Raw genomic sequence first — 9087 nt, forward strand, 5'->3', positions numbered from 1 at the left:
ACCAGAAAAATAAAATGCCGAAGGTAATGGCTCACGTTTTCGGCGTCTTTGGGCTCTTTATTTGCTAGGCGCCAACTGAATGTCCCGTGCGCCTTGGGCGCACTCGCCTTGGGCGCACTCGCCTTTCACAACATATCTAACTCCTTTAAAATCCTAAGCTTCTTAGGCTCTACGTTGAACGGTGACCGTCACCCTCTCACAGAATTGCTCCGTTTCAGTTTCCTTAAAGGAGAGAAAAACAAGGTTTTTATTCACAAAATAAAGAATTCACAAAATAAAGAAATTTCTTTATTTATCCCGAAAAAAAACGAAAAAAAATCGAGAGAAAAAAACTAAAAAAATTCTTCTTCAGTCTTCTTCCTTCTTCTCCTCTATTCTCCCCCTATCCACCGCAAAAAAAAAAAAAAAAAAAAATCTTTTTCCATCGCGTCTCTTTTCTTCTCCGTTCCTTATTTTTCAAGTTTTTTGAGAAGGAAGACTACTGCAGGTAATTTTTCTGATTACAGTCTAGGGTTTTTGTAATAATCACTCTAATTGTGTGATTATGTCATTTTCACTTCCACCTCCCCCCTCTGTTTTGATTCTCCGTTCTCCCATGATTTTCTGTTGATTTTTTTTTCTTCTCTTTTTTACCTTGAAATCATATTAGAAGGTTTGATTTAGATGTGTTTTGATTTTGTAGGTGAAGGCTTGTCAGTTCTAACGTGATTTAGGGGAAGCGCCTTCTCAGTTAACAGGGGAAGCTAAACAAAAAACAAAAATCGATCTGATTCATTCCCAGCCCTGAAATTCCTTCCCCGATCTTCATCAGCAAGTTTTGATCAAGGTAATAAAAAAAGAATCTCTTCCTTCAATTTCTGATTTCAAATCGATCGACAAAAACAGGTATAAAAAAAATCTAGGGTTAGGGTTTTGGTTTTCTCCCATTAGTGTTGCTTCTCTTGCTGTAATTACTGTACGATTGAATCTATGATTGCTGTTAATTTTTTTGCTTTTTGATGTATTATCCGGGAGAAATAATGAATTAAATTACTTTGCTTCAATCTTTTTTATACCTGTTGTAGTTGTTTTCAAGTAGGATTCTGCTGGTGTTTTAATTGCTTGATTAAGTAGGATCGGTGTTTAGTGATTCACATCACCCATACCAGTTTCTTTGATTTATTTGCTAATGATTTTTTTTTTTATTTTAGAGGTGATGGGAGACTGAAGAATGGGTGTTCTGATTTGATTTGTCGTAGAACCATGAGGTAATTAATTATGTCGTAGAACCATGAGTTTTACATAGACTCCATTTGTTTGTCACTGATACTAAATCTAGAGTTTGTTGTTTTTTGATTTTTTAGGTCCTAAGGAGCAAGGAGTACAAATCATTTCATCTCATGACCAAGGATTCAAAAGCACCAACCGGCTTGATGATTAAAACTAAGGTGTAGCAAATTCGGTTGGTAATACGCTGGAGATTGATGGTAAGAATCCCAGATGAATCAATTTATCTTATTGTTCCAGTAAGTAAGTGCATGGATATATTAGATTTGTCCCCTGCAAGCTGGCTGCTAAACAATTGGAATTAATGGCACTTTCAGAACTGAAATGATGATGTGAAATCAAACAGTTGCAGTTCTTTATAGTTTGAACAACGTTATCTGTTTGCATAATTGTATATATATGGACTTTAGTTGTACTTCTAATTCTTATGTAGAAAAGGTCGTTTACCTGCAAACTGGAGGGGTTCTCTTCAATATCGGCGGTACGTTGAAAATCTCTTGCTTCATTATTTTATTTTATTTTGTAATTTCTATTGAATTTACTGTCCATAGGACCCTTATTGTGAACATTCTAGATTGCAATTGTGCGTGTTGTGTGCCTTTGATGTGAACCCTTTGGTCAGTTTATCCTGTATAGCTTCTTTCCTAATACCTTTCCTTTACATTTCTCCTGCAAAGGTTTTGTTTTGATTTTCTCATGTTGAATGCCATGTTTGTGTCATGTGAACCTATGATTGATTAGATATGCTATCTCCTTTTGCTTTTAAAGTACCCCTTTGTGTTATAGTTTCCGAATATATATTGCGGTAATTAATTAACGGTTGATATAAGTTACGACTGATTTTTGTAAATTAAGAGAGATTTGATTTTGAAAGTTAGGGTTGACAATGGTAATGCTTTTGTTCTTTCTATTTCACGGATGTTTAGTTTCTTCTGTCAGTTGGTTGTTCAATATTATAAATTTGGCTTAATTATAGTTATTAGCTCTAAATCCATGACAATGTATGTGAAACTGGGGTTCCATTATCTGATTTCAGTCTGTCTATTTCATATACACCAACTGGGTTCAATGTTGAGGGGACGAAGATGGCAGTTAACAACCACAAATCTGGGGCTGTTCTGGCTGTTTTTGGTTCGTTGTTGTGCTTAAACGTTTGTGAAGATTTGGAGCTTCTGTTGCAACGAAAAGAAGGTAAAAACTAAAGCAATTAAATTTTGCAAGATCTTTTTAACTATTTTTTCTGTTAGCATTCCTTGCTGATAATCATATCTAAAAAAACTAATATAACGTGATTCTGAATTTTCAGTACGGTTGCAGGGACATCTAATCGTGGGTACAATACAGGGAATGAGTCTCATGTGCTTTAGGATGCAAAGCGGTGTCTCTTCATCACCAGCCGAGTAAGTATTTTTTTTTTTGAATTGTTGTGAGAGATTGAAACTAATGTCGGGTAAGCTTTTATACTTCTTAATTCGAGTTTTTATTCTACTTGAGACTTTATCTTTTGCAGGGTATGAGAATGAAACACAAATAAAAAAAAGCGTATGGGTGGTGGGAATGACCAGCAAGGTGATATTTGCTGGTCCCACAAAACATAAAACCAAAAAACCACATACCAAACCCTAAGAAAAAATAAAAAACATAACTCTTCGTTTCCTCAACTCTGTCTTTTGATTTCGAAAAAATTCTTCGCCTCCTTCACTGAATCTTTAACCTTGGGTAAATATTTTGATTTCGACAACCTAGCCCTAATCTCTAACCTTGCGTCAATATCAAGTAATTGTTTCGAGGAGGATTGGGTTCTATTTCGAATCAACAGGTAAATTGAATTCAGCCCTGATCTCTTTCGATCTCAACAGGTACACAAACGATAACTCTTAACCAGGTATGAATTTGATTTTTTCCTATCCTCTTTGCTTTGATCTTGATACTGTAGCTCAAGATTTTGATGATTTTATTAGGGTTTAATCTCAGGATTTATATTGTAATCTAGGGTTTCGTTTTGGGAAGAGTAACTGAGAATGAGTCTAAATCGGTAAGAATGAGAGTGGGTTAATCGGAGATGGGGGTTTGAGAGTTCTTGGATGATGATAAGAGTTTGGTTGAGATCGATTTGCAACCAGATGAAGAAATCAATCAGGAAAAAATATCCCAGGTTCAAATATTTCTCTATTTTTTCCCTATAAATTTCAATTGAATTTCGATTTCAGAATTACTTATACATTCAATGGGGCAATGGGTAGTTGCAGAGATGTTGTTGGTGTTGCTACCAGAGAAGCTACAGTAATGGGGCAATGGATTTTGGTGTATGCCATAGGCCCCGGCTCTGTCCAGATACTATGATCCAATACTTTGAAACTCACTTTTTATTGTTTCGATACGTTAAAACTCACTTGCAGGTGTTGTTGTTGGTGCTGGATGGCAAAGTGTCATAGCTTATGTGAACCTAGCCTGTTATTACTTGGTCAGAATTCCTGTTGTAATGATCCTCGGTTACCTTATCAACAAAATCTAAATTCATAGATCGTCCAGACTTCAAACAACTAATGATATGCTTCCAATCCAGATAACAATCCTACAATCCAGAAACCATAAACTTGCCAGAAGCTTAAGGCTTTCCATTATGTACCTCTCCCTGTTCTACTTCTCTATGTTTAATTCATCGTTCGTTATCCTTCATTTTTAAATTTTTTTTGATTGTTGGTAGTGGGTTCTTTTACATATTTTGGAACAGTAATTACGTAAACCCTAATTTATGTTCTACAATCACAGCAACCCTTTACTTCTCTATGTTTAATTCATCGTCGTTATCCTTTATTTTTAATTTTTTTTTGATTGTTGGTAGTGGGTTCTTTTACAGATTTTGGAACAGTAATTACGTAAACCCTAATTTATGTTCCATGTGCAGTTGAGATGAACAAAACTGGATCAAGTAGAAATTAGTTAGAATTTATCAAGGTTGAAGGATGAACTTTGTGGCGCTATCAAACTTGAAGTCTAGATGCATTCTTAGGGATTACATGTATTCAAGGTAAGATGATGGATGAAGAAGATTTAGTTGTTTGTTATTTGTATTGTTATAGTTGTTTTTATTTCGTTTTATTTTGGATTTTTTTGTTTGCGAACCGAACCCTAACCCTTTTGTTTGTGTCTCTTTGATTCTCTGAGTCTATAAACAATACAAAGAAGTGAGGCGCATAGATTAAACAACTTTTTTTTTCATCAGGTACGATTTTTCGTCACACCAAAATGGTGCTTGGCTTATTACATGGAGAATTTTGCTTATGAGCACTGGGATGATATCCTCGACATCCGTAATAAATATTGAGGTGGCTTTATCAATAGTTGATGGACTGAGGCCTGGATCAATTTATGATGCTGATGACACCGCTCAATTTGCTGAGCTTCTGACACAAGAAGAGCTAACACGTCGAGCGTGGGAGAAAGACGTACAGGTAAACTACATTCTGATTTTGCAAGTCAAGTGATCATATGCTTCACGGTTTCTTCCTATTTTCCTTTTTGTTCATTAGTTGTTTTCTCTGTCAAAAGCACCCTTATGTACCATAGCATGTCTATGGAAAATGTTTGGTTAAGCCAAGTATTATTGTTTATATATGCTCATAGGTGATGAACGAAGGACCTGGGCATATTCCACTACACAAGATCCCTGAAAACATGGACAACAAGTCTACAAGGCAGAAAATATAGGTTTTGTGCTTATATACTGTCTAAAGCATCTCTTCAATAGTTTTTCTTCTTTACTCTATCTTATTTGCTTAGACTACATTCAATTTGTACATAATGAATTTGTTTGAATAGTCTTTCTTTTGTTTGCAACTTTTAATAGAACCTTAAACAGTTAATGTGGCATTCTTTACTGCAAGGTTTTGTAAATCCTAAAAGGAATTCCCGCGGGGATAAAAGAAAAAACAAAAGCTTGATGCAAAAGGATAATTTCCTTAGGAGTGGTACATTCTACAAAAACTACCTGTGCCTCCCAATTTTCTCTCTGTACAAGATATTGTAGATGAACTACTATCAAATCTTTATAGTAAGTTGTTACCAATTTTATTCTTCATTGATTGTGTGTATGATTAGCTTCTGTCGTTCAGCTAATAAGCTTGGGAGTATATTAAATCTGGAAATTCGTTTAAGAATATTTTTGTGTAAATGCTTAAGAAAGTTCTCAAGCTAGCTGAAATCAACAAAAGCTCAAGATCAGGCCCTCCAAATTTTAAGTCTCATGATGTGGAAGCCAAAGAATTGCGCAATACCTTCAAGTTAAGGGTAGAACTAAGGTATGCGTATTTTACATTGGTTAGGTTGATGATGTCCTGTTACTTATGCAAACTGTGAATCACTATTAACTGTTTTATATGACAGAAAAAGGAATAGTTATTGAACTCTTTTCATGCTATAAATGGAGAAATTGCTGCTCATATATGAACTTGGTTAGCATTTGTACGTCTACGGTTTCTTGCACAAATCCTTATATCCAGTTAGACGTGTTAATTCTAACCCAATTCTAGCTGGAAAAACTAATGCCTATCGACAGCAGTAAAGGGCGATACAAAGGAACGATGAGGTCTATAATAAAGCTTAAGCATTATGCAGCATCAAGAATGGGAACTATGAGAAACTATGTATAAATCAGCACCAACATATGGCGCTAGCCTTCTCGGTGTAGCTGTTACATGTTCATGACCCAACAGTCATGAATCCTAAAAAACATTATTGTTGAAAGAGGTTAACACAAGCGGAGAATCGGTTTTATCTAACTCAAATATATATCTATTGTTTTTATTTTTTGTATACACATTATGTTTTAGTTCATGCTCTAAATGTGAGCTTATTTTTCTTATTTTTCGGTTATATGACATTTAGTTATATCTATTTTTTTGTATACAGAGTTTGTGACAAAGCACACCTTCTTGGTTTTGTCGTACAACTTCCTTCATATTTGTTGTGGTGCATGTTATGTATCATACGTAGGTACTGAATGTATCTGTTCAACTTAGAAAGCACATTGTAGTTTCCAAGTATACTAGATTGTGGTGCCCTTTTGTTCCTAATGAGAAGCAGAGTCGGACCTTCATAATCTTATCTCATGTAGTTACCACAACATATTTGCTTTTACAATTCTTTTCTATCAATTTTCAGTATACACAAATGGGGGATTCAGGTGGCAGTACCAGTTGCCAAAGCATTCGATTTTGCAATGGCACTATCATTTAGAGAACTTTGCAGTGTAAAACCACTCAATCAAGCTACCGGATAATTTCACGTTCTCTATTGAACCACTTCCTTTCTCAGTTGAAGAGACAGAGTATAAGTGCATTATGATGGTGCTTTTCATCGTCTCAATGTTTTCTTAAATGTCATTTTTATATGCTTCTTCATATTATAATTGTTTATATTTTTAACGGCAGTTCAACAACATGATGAGTAGGATATCTCAGAAGTAGTTTAGCGAGGCCAGTGTTCATTTTGTTGTCAAATGGGAAAGTGCATATGAAGAATAGTTGACTCCTAACTAATCAAAACACATAATTTCTTAAGAATGATTATACTATCATCAAGACACAACGTGAATTTCAGAGTTCTAGCAACTTTAATAAGATTACAAGAAATGGGGACTTGGGCGAAGCCGAGCTTTACCAAATCATATCGGGTCTGGGGCGTCGCGAAGCCGAGCTTTACCAAATCATATTGGGACTGGGGCGAGGCGAAGCCGAGCTTTACCAAATCAAATGGGGAATTGGTCGAGGCGAAGCCGAGCTTTACCAAATCATATTGGGACTGGGGCGAGGCGAAGCCGAGCTTTATCAAATCAAATGCATCGGGATGGGGCGAAGCCGAAGCCGAGCCACACCTAATCAAAAATATATCGTGATGGGACGGGATGAAACCCCACGACACCTAATAAAAGATATGGCTAAAAGAACAAAAATTTCCGAGCGTAGCACGGGCACAAAATCTAGTATAGGTTGCAAGCGGCATTCAAATAGCATTTTCCCCGGTCTTCTCATGTCAGAGGGAGAATCTGGCGGTCACTACTCAATAGAAGCTCTTGCTTGTGCTGTGGGCCACGGATTAACTGCATTCTCTATAGAGTATTATCTCCCACTATTTTGTTTGTGTCTTAGGCCTTTTCGTTCTTCCTCTCTCACAGACACTGGACAAATTCGATTCAGACCTACTATATAATACATGCATGCTTGTTGCGTTTTCTTGTGATCTCATGTGTATATCATATTATCATGCATTAGGATACTCATCAATGGGCTGCTTTGTTTTTGTAGGCATGGCAGGCAGTTTGTTCTCTTTTCCAGCGAGGCTCTGATTAAAATGTATCTGGGGTTTGACCCCTTTTTGGTACCCATTTCTCTTGTATGCACCAGAAAGTTGTTCTGAAGGACTACAGCCACTAACAGTATCTGTTTCTCCACAACCTCACAGCAAGCTTGATGCAGTTGCAGCCAAGCTGCACATATAGTTACCGGTCTAGGAGATTAATTTCATTAGCATTACAACTATGTTTGTATGCTCAGATGTTGATCTTGCATTTTTGGTGTTTTTTTCTTTTTTTTCTTTTTAATGTTGGTGTTTTCGAATTTCGTTTTCTAAGTGTCCAGAAACTTACAGTGACACTGAAAATGAGCCATGTGATTCAAAAAATGTCTCCCGGACCAAAATTTGTCATTTGATTCATCGTCATCCCAGAACTCGACCATGGTGACAATCGCAAAATGTCGTGTATTTTTATCTTTTCTTAGAAATTTTCATGTCATGAATTCGTTGATGCATACCCCGCTGGCCCAATGGACTAAAACAAACCAATGTTCCCCAACTCTTTTTTTCTTTTTACTTCGTGGTGGTAGATGTCGTCTAGATATTTTGGTCAGTCTTGACGCGACTCCAGCTGATCACCGACATTCCAAAACCCTCTCCCTAACCAATAAGGGAAAACGTTTTCCCGAATAAGAACCAAATTTGTGCGTACATATTTCATCATCAAACACGTGTATATAGGAAGATACGTGGAGAGTATGCGGACAAAGTCATCAAAACATGATGACACACACCCATAGCCAAGAAGCCCATCCCATCGACGTCGGATCCTTGTCCGAACAAATCTAAGGGCAGAAGTTAAGATGTACCGAAAACACGATGTACTGCGGAGCACCAAATAACTCCCGAAGAGTTACTTTATCTCATCCCCAAAAGAAGCCAAGATCAATGGTGGAGAGAAGGTGAACTGACATGGACGTGACAGGGGCAGAAGACACTTGTCTGACACGAGCAGCGCCTCAACTACCCGCATTAAACACTCTGAACAGTGTACGTGTCGATCAGCCCGTGGAACGAACGAGGATGACTCTGCGTGATCAAGCAATGAACGAAGACCTCCGCGTGATGGACACAAAGCACAAGAAGATAAGGTTCCAACGGCCCTCAGAAATGGGTCCCACACTCTAACCCTTTAAATACCCCCTCTCCACCAAGAGTGAGGGGATCGGAAAAAATCAGGGAGAGAAGGAGAGAGAAAGATTGTGAGTGTAAGTTTGTCCTTTACAATATACAGACCTATGTATACTCCAAAGTCACTCGACTATCTCTGTAACCATCAAGTACATAGTGAAACAACAACCCCGTGGATGTAGGCCTTAGTGCTGAACCACGTAAATCCCAGTCTTATTTACATTTCTGCACTTTATATTCGCCTAACGCTCCATGAGTTTTATTTTTATACTTCGTTTTCTTTATCTTCCCCTGCGTAAACGCCCCTCGCGATGTTATTGGATGAGGCTATGATAA

At 37.1% G+C, this 9087-nt stretch overlaps 1 long non-coding RNA gene across 13 annotated transcripts; it reads left to right on the forward strand.

Moving 5' to 3' along the window:
* Positions 1-368: 368 nt before the first annotated feature.
* On the forward strand, positions 369-6214 carry LOC113308262. 13 transcript variants are annotated; one of them, XR_003339620.1, is made up of 13 exons: positions 369-487; positions 683-826; positions 1191-1247; positions 1344-1466; positions 1700-1747; positions 2303-2457; positions 2573-2666; positions 2777-3151; positions 3260-4297; positions 4493-4721; positions 4894-5320; positions 5449-5567; positions 5653-6214. It is a non-coding gene; the product is annotated as an uncharacterized LOC113308262 (long non-coding RNA). The 13 variants fall into 13 exon arrangements; XR_003339619.1 differs by having other exon boundaries at positions 5453-5567; XR_003339622.1 differs by having other exon boundaries at positions 4894-4977; positions 5154-5567.
* Positions 6215-9087: the final 2873 nt, after the last annotated feature.

Source organism: Papaver somniferum, chromosome 9, assembly GCF_003573695.1.
Source record: "Papaver somniferum cultivar HN1 chromosome 9, ASM357369v1, whole genome shotgun sequence".
Classification (NCBI taxonomy): Eukaryota; Viridiplantae; Streptophyta; class Magnoliopsida; order Ranunculales; family Papaveraceae; genus Papaver; species Papaver somniferum.